The 14,329-nt window shown below is 42.1% G+C and overlaps 2 long non-coding RNA genes across 2 annotated transcripts in view; both read right to left on the reverse strand.

Moving 5' to 3' along the window:
- The window catches only part of LOC138849246 (uncharacterized), a 16,235-nt gene extending 14,247 nt beyond the window's left edge, over positions 1 to 1,988 (reverse strand). Inside the window, exon 1 of the long non-coding RNA XR_011387752.2 lies at positions 1,763 to 1,988. This is a non-coding gene — a long non-coding RNA (uncharacterized LOC138849246). The remainder of the gene's footprint in view (positions 1 to 1,762) is intronic.
- A 12,085-nt stretch (positions 1,989 to 14,073) lies between these two features.
- Positions 14,074 to 14,325, reverse strand: LOC138849245 (uncharacterized). The gene is made up of 2 exons (XR_011387751.1): positions 14,188 to 14,325; positions 14,074 to 14,156 (listed from the first exon to the last, which is right to left on the reverse strand). It is a non-coding gene; the product is annotated as an uncharacterized LOC138849245 (long non-coding RNA).
- Positions 14,326 to 14,329: the final 4 nt, after the last annotated feature.

Genomic DNA, 14,329 nt, shown 5'->3' on the forward strand with positions numbered 1-14,329 from the left:
AAATACTGAGCCCTGTGGCAAATTTGTCTTTCTGAGGTTAAGGAAATCCTTAATTATTAAGTGCTTAACTTGACTCTAGACCAGGTTCAAAGTCAGTTTCTGTAGATGTTAAAGGATGTAACTGTTCTGTCCTTAGGAAAACCTTGCGGAAAGGATTACTTGTATAGGAGATACAGAAGATGCAGAAGGATCGAAGGGGTTTAGTTTTTTGATAGAAGTAAAGCTGGGTAGAGGTGCAGGGAAGGGAGGTTTCAGATGGTTTGAATGGGAGTGACCTAGTGTCTTTGAGAGGCTTTCTTCGAGTTTTTCATTTTGAGGCCTCAGAAAATGATCAAAATTAACTCTTGGGTACTTCAGGGTTATTTCCCCCTAATTTTTCTAGAGCTCCTCTGAAGTGTATTAATTTTGATGTGTCAGCAGTTTCCTATAATGGCTACTATAATTCCAGTTATTTTTAGCAAAATTTTGCCACTTGCCGAAGTTAAACACAATAATTAGGATTACAGTAAAAATTCTGTCAGGAGGAGGTTTTGACTTAGACATAGACAAAGCAATGATGAACAAGAACAAGACTACTGCATTAGTTAAAGCTGTGTTGTTAATGATAAATGTGGTTTCCCAACCAAGCAGAAGAGAGAAAAGATCAGTGATTCCTATAATCGACCCTAAAGTAGGGACTAAACCAAGCGAACTTCTTTCATGAATAGGGGCATATTGGGGAGTACTCTTATGAAGGTTTCAATAGAGGAACTGTGGGGAGCAACCCGGACTGGACTGAGTTACTGGAATTAAGACTTATTCTATGCATCTGCTCTCCCACAATATGGCGCTGGGAGAGGAGAAAACAGCTTCTACGCAGCTGCCTCTTGCCAACTTGAGTGCTGACCTCCAGGAGCTGATCCTGCTCCTGATTGGAGGAGAGCAGCGTACTCGGCGTGTGGGTAGCAGAGTTGGGATTGGTGGAAAAGGACTATAAAGGAGGAGAGAGACAACATGCACCAGGAACATCTAAGGGGAACAACTAAGAGGAACACCTGTGCAGCCCCCGAGAGAGCCGGCCGGCGGTGTGCCGCTCCCCCGCGGAAGTGGGGAATGTGGCAGGGGGAACCGCCCTTCCACGGAGGTGGAAGGGACAGTAGCCAACCCGGGAAGAACCAGCAGCAAACCCGGGAAGGGCCGAGCAGACAAAAGAACAGCGCAGGGTCCTGTGTCGTTCCTCCATGAAGAGGGGGAGCGACATAATGGTGCCGTGACTCGGATATGAAGCCTAGGCAGGGTTCTGTGTCGTTCCTCCACGAAGAGGGGGAGCGACAGGAACCACCAAAACTGTTTGAACATTTTAGCAGCCAGTTTTCATCAGTCCAGTGGACCATTAGTAGTCTTTAGGGCCAACTTGTATTGTTGTGGAGACTTAGAGTAGCCTGTACTTCCAACTTCCAAAAGTGCTATAAAGCACTTTTACACTTTTAACAGACATAAGACAATAAGGAACAAAATAATAACACAAAGTAAGAATTTGTACAACAGGTGAACAAAAAAGTGAAATCAAGAAATGGGAGCATAGGAGGGATAATGGCAAAAATTTGTGCCAAATATTTACCTCAACCTGACGTTCTGATTAGCTTAAATATATATATAAAGACCTGGTTGTAATTAATTACCTTATATAAAGATCCATGAGGATTTGTTTAAAAATCAAAGATAAAATAAATTCAGCAATAATAAGGAAACTAGCAGCTCAGATTCTTTTTAAGAAACTTACCTGGCAACAGATCTTAGGAACACTGGGATTTGGATCTCAACATGGCAGTGATGTTGGTCCAAGGATCCATGGCAATATTGGCCAGATGAGGTCTTTCTGAATAATCTTGGTGTGAGATTTGTCTAAGGAAAAGATCAAGATCACGACACTTGATGTCTGAAATGAAAGCTGTATTGCTTAAGGAAGGGAGTTCTGTTGCTTAGGCCCAGTCATTTTGAGGAAATCCAACTGCTAATTTGACATAGAGGTTTTGAGTCAGGGATTGTTTTGGTGTTGTGTTGGTTACAGAGGTGGAGTGAATTGACGTCAGGCTTAGACATGGTTATCCTGGCAAGACGTGTTGGCCAGCTGGCTCTCTGCAGCAGGTTTACTGATAAATTTACTGTCAATTTGTTGACCTTTAGAAGTAAGTATGAGGTTGTCACTGAATGGTTGGTTTCTAGAGGCAAAGGTACTGAAGCAGAATCTCATTGACTAACTAAGATTAAACAGGGACAGGGTATCACTGATTGATCAAGTAGGTTTAAAACTTGGCTCTTATTTGCTTGTTACCAAAGCTATAAAGTAGTCTTTGATTAAGACTGTAGAGAGAAGCGGCATTTTTGTTAATAGCTTTGTTCATTATGTTCTTTTAGTCTTTACTAGATCCAACTTTTTTTTTTAAATGAAGTGAAGTTTATATAACATAAAATTGACCATTTTAAAGTGGATAATTTAATAGTGATTAGTGCATTAAGTTAGTTACTACCTATCAACCTTTATCCCTGGTAACTACCAGTCTGCTGTGTCATATAAATTTACCCATTCTGGATATTTCATATAAATGGAATCTTACGGTACATGATCTTTTGTGGCTGACTTAGTATAGTATTTTCATTCATGTAGTGTCAGTACTTCATTGCTTATTGTGGTTCAGTAATATTCCATTGCATGAATATACCACAGTTTGCTTACTCATTCTTCAGTTGATAAACATTTGAGTTGTTTCTATGATTTCATTATTGTGATTAGTGCTTCTGTGAACATTTGTGTCCAAGTATTTGTATGAGTCAAGTTTTCAGTTCAAGTATGTACATAGATGTAGAATTGTTGAGAATTCTTGAACTTTTCAAGGAAGTAACAGTTTTTCACAGCAGCTTCAGTATATTTCTACTGAGCAATGTATGAGGATTTCACTTTTCTTCACATCTTCTTGTTATTGTGCATTTTAAAAATTATAACCATCCCAGCCAGTGCCACGGCTCACTAGGCTAATCCTCCGCCTTGCGGTGCCGGCACACCGGGTTCTAGTCCCGGTCGGGGTGCCGGATTCTGTCCCGGTTGCCCCTCTTCCAGGCCAGCTCTCTGCTGCAGCCAGGGAGTGCAATGGAGGATGGCCCAAGTGCTTGGGCCCTGCACCCCATGGGAGACCAGGAGAAGCACCTGGCTCCTGCCTTTGGATCAGCGCGGTGCGCCGGCTGCAGCACGCCGGCCGCGGCGGCCATTGGAGGGTGAACCAACGGCAAAAGGAAGACCATTCTCTGTGTCTCTCTCTCTCACTGTCCACTCTGCCTGTCAAAAAAAAAAAAAAAAAAAAAAAAACAAACAAACAAACAAACAAAAAAAAACACACCATCCCAGGATGTCTCACTGTGGTTTTGATTTGAATTTCTCTGATGATTGCGACATTGCAGTTTCATGTGCTTGTTTACCATTTGTATTTGGCAAAATATCAGTTCAGGTGCTCTTTGTCCCTTTGTAAAATTATGTGTTGTTGGGGGGCCAGAGCTGTGGCGTAGTGGGCTAAGTCTCTGCCTGCAATGCTGGCATCTCATATGGGTGCCGGTTTAAGTCCTGGCTACTCCTCTTCTGATCCAGCTCTCTGCTATGGCCTGGGAAAGCAGTAGAGCATGGCTCAGGTTCTTGGGCCTCTGCACCTGTGTGGGAGACCTGGAAGAAGCTCCTGGCTCCTGGCTTCAGATTGGCCCACCTCTAGCCTTTGCAGCCATCTGGGGAGTGAACCAGCAGATGGAAGACCTCTCCTCTCCTTTCCTCTCCCTCTTCCTTCCCCTCCCCTCCCCCTCTCCTCTTCCCTCCCCTTCTCCCCCCCTCCCTCCCCTCCCCTCCCCTCCCCTTCTCTGTAACACTGCCTTTCAAGAAAATAATAAATCTTTTAAAAAATTATGTGGGGCCAGCGCTGTGGCATAGTGGGTAAAGCCACCACCTGCAGTGCCAGCATCCCATATGGGCACTGGTTCAAGTCCCAGCTGCTCTACTTCCGATCCAGTTCTGCTATGGCCTGGGAAAGCAGTAGAAGGTGGCCCAAGTCCTTGGGCCCGTGAACCCACGTGGGAGACCAGGAGGAAGTTCCTGGCTCCTGGCTTCAGATCAGCACAGCTCTGGCCATTATGGCCAATTGGGGAGTGAACCAGTGGATGGAAGACCTCTCTCTCTCTCTCTGCCTTTCCTTCTTTCTCTGTGTAACTCTGACTTTCAAAGAAATAAATAAAATCTTAAAAGGTTAAAAAATTATGTGTTGTTGAATTATTTTATATATTCCTTTTTACATCTTTGAAAATTCTGTCATCACTTTGACAGTATTATTCCATGGTCTTTTGGAATTCCATTGTTTGTGCTGCAAAGTCAGCTGTAAGTTTGTTATTTTTTGAAGAAATGTGTTCCCCCTCCCCCATTTTCTTTGTTTTTGGTTTTAGGTAGGTTTATTATGATGTCTCTTGGTGTAGATATTTTCTGCTAGGGGTTGTAAAACTACTTTGAATATGCTGTGTGATGTCTTTCATCATTTTTGGACAGTTTTCAGGCACGGTCTTTTCCAGCATCACTTTTATCCTCTTTCTCTCCTCTCCCACCATTAAACTATATACATCCTGGACTGTTTTCTGTTTTGTTCTTTTTTTCTCTTTTTGTTCAATATGTATTTTTTCTGTTAAAATCTTGTACATTTTCATGATCATATTAATTGCAGTTACCTGGAAGTGATTTGGAGACCTATGTTTAATAGTTCTTAATATAGTTTTTCTCTCAATTTTCAGTTCTTGGTCTTCTAGTATGGTTGACAGTTTTTGTCTAATTGATATTTTCTTTTTTGTTTTTAAATATTTATTTATTTGAAAGTCAGAGTTACACAGAGAGAGGAGAGGCAGAGGTCTTCTGTCCACTGGTTCACTCCCCAGATGGCCACCACAGCCGGCACTGCGCCGATTCGAAGCCAAGAGCCAAGGGCTTCCTCCGGGTCTCCCATGTGGGTGCAGGGGCCCAAGGTCTTGGGCCATCTTCCACTGCTATCCCAGGCCATAGCAGAGAGCTGGATCAGAAGTAGAGCAGCCGGGACTAGAACTGGTGCCCACATGGGATGCCGGCACTTCAGGCCAGGGTGTTAACCCACTGAGCCACAGCGCCAGCCCCATGATTAATATTTTCAGTGAAAAGTTATTGAGTTGATAGCATTACTTGATGATCTGATCTTCCAGAGAGAATTTATTTTTTGCTTTTAGCAGGCAGGTAGAATACAAGCACATTCATGTGGGAACTGGCTGATGAAAAGCAGAGCCTCAGTCCTTTTGAGGGCTGATGTTTTTACTTTTTATTCAGGAATATTTTTTTCTTAAATTTATTTATTTATTTATTTAAAAGGCAGAGTTAGTGAGGGGAGGGAGAGGAGGTGGAAAGGAAGAGACAAACATTTTCCATCTGGTGGTTCACTCCGCAAATGGCCCCAAGGGCTCAAACTGGTGCCCATATGGGATGCCAGTGTCATTAGGAACTGGCTTAATCTGCTGGCCCCTATTCAGGATTCTTTTACCCTGGCTAATCCTGAATTCTAGTTTTTGTATCCCTAGACCTGTAAGACTGCCTAAAATTCAGCTCATTTTTGGTCTCTGGATCACTATTTTCTGCTTATTGACTCCATGTTTTAGCTTCTTAACCTTAGACTACAACTTAAGAGTTAGCAGTTGCCTCTAACAGAAAAACAGCACTAATTATCAATCTTACCTCTACACTTCTTCTTTGGGTGTGGTCTTCATCCTTCAATTTCCTACAGCTTTGGTGGCTCTCTGATTTGCTCACATATCCCCATTTCTGCTTCTGTGTCTATCTAACCTTTGTCTAGAATAATTAGTGTAACAATTCCATTCTAGCCTAAATTAGAAGTTCCCACAGTCTGTTCTGTGACATATTCTTCCCCCAGAACAGTTAGCTAGTTATTCTTTGATTATCAATTTCAGTCTTTCTCTTTCCTCCCTCCTTATTTTTTAGGATTTATAATCTTTATAGCAATAATAAATGTACAGTATTTTAGTATCCTTTACTAAGCACTTTTTGGAAACCTTTTTCCCCTCTCAATCCATGTAGTGCTTTTATACATTGACAAACTCATGCTTGGATGGATGGAGTCTGGGATGTAAAGACAGTGGTCAAGGCAGCTATAGATCACATGATCCTTTTAAAAAAAGATTTCTTTATCTGAAAGGCAGAGTTACAGAGAGGCAGAGAGAGAGGGAGAGAGGTCTTCCATCTGCTGGGTCACTCCTCAAATGGCTGCAATGGCTGGAGCTGGGCCAATCCTAAGCCAGGACCCAGGTGCTTCCTCGGGGTCTCCCACGTAGGTGCAGGGGCCCAAGGCTTAGGCTGCCATCTGCTGCTTTCCCAGGCTATAACAGAGAGCTGGATCAGAAGTGGAGCAGCTGAGACGCCAACTGGCACCCACGTGGGATGCTGGCACTGCAGGCAGCAGCTTTACCCACTATGCCACAGTGCCGGCCACATAATGATCCTTTTTTAATTTGATCTCTACAAACTAGGATCCCATCTGTCTTGATTCAAGAACTTTAACCGTGTATTTTACTTTGAATTTAACTTATTCTTTTTTACCTTGGATATTTTGTAGACTATCACAACTTTAGTTTACAAAAGAGACCTATTAGGAGACGAATAATAATGGCTAAGTAATGGCTAACAAATGGCTAATAATAATTTGTTACAGGTTAAGACAACAAATACAAAAATCAGTCATTGAATTAAAGCATTTTTACACACACATCCTCACTACAGTCTTTATTATTAAAGACTATCACCTCATTCAAAAGTGCTTCCTAACTAAGCGATAGGTGCCTTTCACTGTGCACCTGCTACACTGTCCCTCACATAAATTTATGAGTTTGATTTTGGCCAGTAGGCACAAGTAGTTGTACTTCAATTCATAAGCAGAGATTCTTAATTGATATTGCATTTGCTTCTAAATCACAGCCACATAGTTACCATTATCTAAAAAAAGAGTGCACACCAGGATTTTTTTTTTTTTTAATAGCCTTAGTTTTTAAAAGGCAGAGTTAGAGAAGGAGAGAGAGGTAAAGGTCTTCCATCTGCTGGTTCATTCCCCAAATGGCCGCAACAACCAGGGCAGGGCCAGGCTAAAGCCAGGAGCCAGGAGCTTCCTCTGGGTCTTACAGCTGGGTGCAGGGGCCCAAAGACTTGGGTCATCCTCTGCTGCTTTCCCAGGTAAATTAGTAGGGAGCTGGATATGAAGTCTAACAGCCAGGACTCAAACTGGCACCCATGTGGGATGCCAGCACTGCAGATGGTGGCTTAACCTGCTGTGCCATAGTGCCAGCCCCCAGGACTGTTCAGAGGTAATTTTACATGGAGAATTTTAAGTGAATCTCTTTACATCCCATGTGTTCTCTCCAAAATTCAGACCTTGCCATATGTATGCCTGTCTTACACTGGTTCTTTCTCACCTGCTCTTCCACAAATGTCTTTCTGATTCACAAAAAGTTCTCACTTAACTCTGATTTTACAATGGTGAAGGTAGGAAACACAAAAATTAGAAGAAACAGAGAAACTCTTGGAATCTAGAGAGATAATTTGAAATACGTTGAGAAAAATAATCTACTAATGACTAACATTATTTTTTTGCAACTCAATGGTTTTCAGTTCTTTGCTTTCAATAAAATTAAAGCTAATCAGGCTGCCAACCAATAAATCATTAAAACTTACTTCATTTTTGGCATATTAATAAGAACAAAAATTAATGAATGCACATTGAATGGCAAAGAATTGAGTTATTACAAAAGAATTCTCTTTTTATATGAAAAGTATTTTTTAGTGATTTCATCTATAAATAGGAAAAATAGGAATGGAATTTATAGCCGGCGCCGTGGTTCACTAGGCTAATCCTCCGCCTGCGGTGCCGGCACCCGGGGTTCTAGTCCCAGTCAGGGCGCCGGATTCTGTCCCGGTTGCTCCTCTTCCAGTCCAGCTCTCTGCTGTGGCCCGGGAGTGCAGTGGAGGATGGCCCAAGTGCTTGGGCCCTGCACCCCATGGGAGACCAGGAGAAGCACCTGGCTCCTGCCTTCGGATCAGCGTGGTACGCCGGCCGCAGCAGCCACTTGGGGGGTGAACCAACAGAAAAGGAAGACCTTTCTCTCTGTCTCTCTGTCACTGTCCACTCTGTCAAAAATAAAATAAATAAATAAATCTTTTTAAAAAATGTTAAGGGGAAAGTAACTTCTGAGCCAGAGACCCTGTCTCTAGGAGTCTTGCAGCACAGCCATGATGCTCATCTGGAAGTCTATTCATACACAGTTACTGCTCCCAGCCTCTGTTCTCTCCTACTCGGCTGAGGTGCATGTTAGAAGACAGTTCTGGGGCCAGTGCTGAGGCATGGTAGGCTAAGCCTCTGCCTGTAGCACCAGCATCCTGTATGGGTGTCGGTTCCTCTCCTGGCTGCTTCTCTTCCAATTCAGCCTTCTGCTGTGGCCTGAAAAAGCAGTGGAAGATGGCCCAAGTGCTTGAACCCCTACACCCACATTGTAGACCTGGAAGAAACTCCTAGCTTCTGCCTTTGGATCAGTTCAGCTCCAGCCATTGCAACCATTTAGGGAATGAACTAGCAGATGGAAGACCTTTCTCTCTGTACCTCTGTCTGTAACTCTACCTTTCAAATAAATAAATACATAATCTTAAAAAAAAAAAAGTTCTACATGGGTCTCCTGTATTTCTGTATGTCTTTTTTATTTTTTTTAAAGATTATTTATTTATTTATTTGACAGGTAGAGTTACAGACAGTGAGAGAGACAGAGAGAAAGGTCTTCCTTCCGTTGGTTCACTCCCCAAATGGCCGCCACGGCCGGCGCTGCGCTGATCTGAAGCCAGGAGCCAGGTGCTTCTCCTGGTCTCCCATGCGGTGATCCTCCACTGCACTCCCGGGCCACAACAGAGAGCTAGACTGGAAGAGGAGCAACCGGGACTAGAACCCGGCGCCCATATGGGATGCCGGCGCTGCAGGTGGAGGGTTAACCTAGTGCGCCACCGCACCTGCCCCTCTGTTTGTCTTACAAGAGAAGCACTGCTTTTTATTCTGGAATGTTTTCAAAAATATTTGCATAAAGGGGCAGGCTCAGTGACCTAGTGAGTAAAGCCTCTGCCTGCCTGCTGGCTGTTGGTTCAAGTCCCAGCTGCTCCACTTCTGATCCATCCCTCTGGAAGATGACCTAGGTCCTTGGGCCCCTGCACCTACATGGGAGATCCAGGGGAAGCCCCTGGTTCCTGGCTTTGGATCAGCTCAGCTGTGGTTGCTGCGGACATTTAGGGAGTCAACCAGCAGATGGAAGACCTCTCTCTCTGTGTCTGCCCTTCTCTCTGTGTGTAACTCTGACTTTCAAATAAATAAATCTTTAAAAAATATTTGCATAGTGAAGGAAGACCTTTCTCTCTGTCTCTCTCTCTCTCACTGTCCATTCTGCCTGTAAAAAAAAAAATATTTGCATAGTGAACATTCTTGGAAGACAGGGATAATCTTTTTGTCCAAGGAAAAGAGAAGACATCTCTAGATCAAAGAGCAGGCAATCTTACTCTCAGACCCATAATGTTTCCACAACAAACAAAGGCATGAAAATACCCCAAATGAAAGGTTACGTTTCCCTACATTCACGATTTCTCTCCTGTAATGCAGCCCATTGTATGTGTAGTATCCATCTGAGCTCATCCTTGTTGCTCCCAGAAGAGCTGGGACAAGGGAAAACTGATGGCAACATGGCAGTGCTCCTGGTAATTTATGATTCCTATGGTGACTAATAAAGTCTGCTGTGACTCAGGACACTTGCTGCTTCTGCCAGCAGTGGAACTGGCAGATTAATTTGTTAGATTGTGAGAAGGGTAAAAACTAAGATGGGTTAGTTTTCCCTCATAGAATTGCCACTAGTGCACTTACTGCAGCCAGTGGGTTTTCATTCAACAATACACTCCCCAAATGTACTGGCACATTTGCAAAAAACATTTCTGTAAGACCTACCACTAAGTGTTATTAGTTAAAAGCCAAGTCTCACCTATAATTCATTCACTCATTCCACACCCTTAAGGAGGTTTTTCTTGCCATTTCTCCTGCTTCTGTCAATGAGCCAGGCCATTCTAATTGGGGTTTGAGTATCTGTGAGAATGATAGGGAAACTCAGCAAAAATGGTTTTCACTTGGTCATCTTAGGCAAAAATCACATTCAAGGGAGTGTCAAGAAAGCATGGTCTAAAAATGAAGTTGAAGTTTTGACTGTGAAATCCTTTTTGAAGACCTAGAAAGGTCCTAGGCAGTATCTGAGGGCATTGTTCATCAGCAAAAAGGTCCTCTAAATATTCTAGGGTGTGCCTCAGGTTCTTTCAGGTAGTAGAACTTCTAGAAGTGCATAAACTCTTAAGATATTTCAGCAGAAGCTCACGCATGTGCGTGCAGGGGCCCAGGGAATCGGTCCATCTTTTGATGCTTTCCCAGGCGCATTAGCAGATAGCTGGATTGAAAGTGGAGCATCCAGGACTTGAATTGGGGCCCATTTGGGATGCCAGCACTGCTGGTTAACCTGTTAACAATGTAGCTGTAGCTTCCAGTCCCACTTGTGTGTCCTTTTCTAATCCTATTGTGTTTCTCTTGAATCCAGAAAGTTTTCTACATTTAAGAGCTCATGAAATTAGATTATTAGGCCCACCTGGATAATATAGGATAGTCTCCCTATTTTAAAGTCCATAACTTTAATTACATTTGTTAAGTCCATAAACTAACATACTCACAGGTTCCAGGGATCTGGGTATGGGCACTTTTCAGAATGAAGAGTTGTTCTGTCTCCCATATGTGTGTATTCATCTCTAAACAATATATTAATGAAACTTGTACTATTAAAACTTTTTATACATTTTAAGATTTGTTTATATTTTATTTGAAATCTTTTTTTAAAGATTCTACTTATTTATTTGAAAGGCAGAGTTACAGAGAGGCAGAGGCAGAGACAGAGAGGGAAGTCTTCCATCCTCTAGTTCACTCCCAAATGGCTGCAATGGCTGGAGCTGGGCTGATCCGAAGCCAGGAGCCAGTAGCTTCTTCTGGGTCTCCCACATGGATGCAGGAGTCCAAGGACTTGGGCCATCTTCTACTGCTTTCCCAGGCCATAACAGAGATCTGGATCGAAGTGGAGAAGCCAGGACTTGAACTGGTGCCCACATGGGATGCTGGCACTGCAGGTGGTGGGTTTACCCACTACACCACAGCACTGGCTGAGAAAGAAATATTTGATCTAGTGTCTCACAACAGCCAGGGCTGGGCCAAGCTGAATCCCGGAGCCTGGAACTCCATCTGAATCTCTCACACTGGGTGGCAGGGATTCAATAATTGAGTCTTCAGTTCTGTCTTCCAGGGTGCACATTAGTAGGAAGCTGGATCTGAAGCAGATCTGGCACTATGACCTGAAATCAGGCATCCCAAGCAGAGTCTTAACTGCTGTGCCAAACACCCAGCCCTTATAAATTTTTTGAATTTTCTGCTCAATGTTTGTGAAATTTATCTGTGTTGATGAGGTATTCACTTACTTTTACTGAAATATTCCACTATTAATTTCTCTGTATTTTGCTAAATGAATTTGAGGTTTTCTCCAGTGTTTTCCACTATAAACAACATTGTTGTAAGCATTTTTGTACACATCCTTGATATTGTAGTATCTAGTTGTGGAATTATAGATCACTTTACCTGAGGATATCAAATTGTTTTCATTTCCCAGAAAGACTATGCCACTTTATACCCTTGCCAGCAGTCATGAGTTCCTGCTGTTCCATATCTTCACCAAACTTCTTAGTTTTTGCCAATCTGCTGGGTCCAAAATGATATTGGTTTACATTTTCCTAATGAGTAATATGATTGAAATTTTCACATATTTACTTGCTATTTTATATTTTTTTCTGAATGTCATTTAAGCATTTTTATTGGATTTCTATTGTTCAGTTTTTACTTGTTGATATGTAAGAATTCTTTGGGTATCTTGGATGTTAATCCATATACATGTTACAAAAATCCTCTGTTTTGTGAATTGTCTCATCATTATTTTAATGGAGTCATAACTCTTTCATTTTAATGTAGCTAGATATATAGTTCCTTGAAGTCTGTGCTTTTTTCTTGTTATATAGGCAAACTTTCTGCCCTGCCATCATAAAATTATTATCCTATAGTTTTCCTCGGCTTTAAATTCAGTCTTTCTATTTACACCTTAATCTGTTTTAGTGTTTTGCATATAGTATGAGATAGGAATCCAATTTCAGTTTTTCTCCTGAATATAGGTATTTTTACTAGTACTAGTTATAGAAAACTCATTTTGATGTGCAGTCTTATCTCTATCTTATGTGTTTCTGTCTGCATGTTTCTTTTTGGGCTATTATGTTTCAGTTTATATCTTTGGGCCCATGCAAAACTACCCTAAGCTGTTATATTAATTACTAGTCACATTTGAGAAGTTCAAGTTCATCCATGCTCCTCTGATTATCTGTAGTGTCTTGGCTGTTCTTGGCCATTTGTTCAGGTTCCATGAAAAGCTCTTTTGGGATTCTGACTGGAATTGTACTATATATATTCCATGTATATATATTTATATGTGAATAGGAATATTCATGGAATATAAATAGGACCATGTTTATAAACAGGATTAAACATGGAATTCATAACTCTCAATTTACCATGTTTTTACAATATCATTTAATCAAATTTTGAAGATTTATACATGTTATTCTTATACATGGTAGATATTCCACAGTGCCTTGTTTATAACATAACTGGGAAGTGAATCAGTGGATGGGAGACATTTCTCTCTGTCTCTCCCTGTAACTCTACTTCTCAAATAAATAAAATCTTTAAAAAAAAGTGTGTGTGGGGAATATCTCAACATGCTCCCCACAACTGAACCCCTTCAAATTTCACTAAGGTAGGTCACTGAATTTTAGATTTATTTGCTATACTCTGGCATGCAAATGTCTTACCAACAGGTCTACAGTGGTTGCTACTTCTTGCTCAATTGGTCCAATCTAATTGAATGGATTAGTGTAGTATCTTGTGGAAGCGGAAGATAATCAAGATCCCTTTAAACTAAATTATGACACAGGGCTGGAGGGTTTATCCGAGTACAGGACAATGAAATATTGTGGCCTTGACAGCTGAAAGCAAACTGCTTCTGACCAGTGTTTCTAGACAGATGTGAAAAGAAAGACTTGCCAGATCAACAGCTGTGTAGCACATACCAGGGGATGTGTTAAAACTGCCTAAGCAATGAAACAACATGTACAGCAGTTGCAACTGAAGTCACCACTTGGTTAAGCTCACAGTAATCCACTGTCACTCAAGAATATTATCATTGTGTAAAAATGCCACCACAAAAGTAGAATGTGCTGGGCATTTATTCTAGTGGTGAAGATACCCATGTGCCACACACAGTGCCTTAGTTTGACTCTCAGCTGTAGTTCCTGACTCCAGCTTCCTGCTAAGGCAAACCCTGGGAGGCAGCAGGTGACGCCACCCATGTGGGAGACAAGAATTGAGCTCCTGGCTGCTATCTTCATTCCTGGCCATTGCTGGCATTTGGGGGTAGGAGGGAAGGGAGGTGAACCAGTAATGAGAACACTCTCTCTGCCTCTCAAAAGATAAACTTATTTTGATAGAAAAATAGTCTATGTATTTTTCTTCATAAACATACTCTCCATGGACTTTTCAAAGGCCACTTGAGCAGATGATGCTGGTCTGCAACTTGCTCTTTTCACTCAGTAGCACGTTGTGAACCCCTTCTGGTTCAGTCTGTTTAGACCTGCCCCATGTTTAATGCTTAAACAATCAGTAAAACATGGATGTACTGTCATTGGTTTCACCAACCTCTTAACTGATGGACATTTACACTGATTCCATCCTTTTGCTATTATAATGCTGAAATTGGAGTGGGTGTTTGATGCACTGGTTAAGTAGCTGCTTGAGACACCATATCCCATATCAGGGTGTCTGGGTTCATGTCCTGGAAATGTTTCCTGTGCAGCTTCCTGCCAGTGCGGATCCTGGAAAGCAGCAATGATGCCTCAAGTGACTGGGTCCCTGCCACTAAGAGACCTGAGTTGAGTTCCCAGCACCTGGCTTAGACCTGAGTTGAGTTCCCAGCACCTGGCTTAGGCCTGGTCCAGCCCTGGCTGTTTTAGGAATTTGGGGAGTGAACCAGCAGGTAGATCTCTGTTTTATGTCTCAGACTTGCAAATAAAATAAATAATAAATAAAATTGAACAATC

This window comes from Oryctolagus cuniculus, chromosome 4 (genome assembly GCF_051225735.1).
Source record: "Oryctolagus cuniculus isolate XC-2025 breed Fujian yellow rabbit chromosome 4, ASM5122573v1, whole genome shotgun sequence".
NCBI classification, from domain to species: domain Eukaryota; kingdom Metazoa; phylum Chordata; class Mammalia; order Lagomorpha; family Leporidae; genus Oryctolagus; species Oryctolagus cuniculus.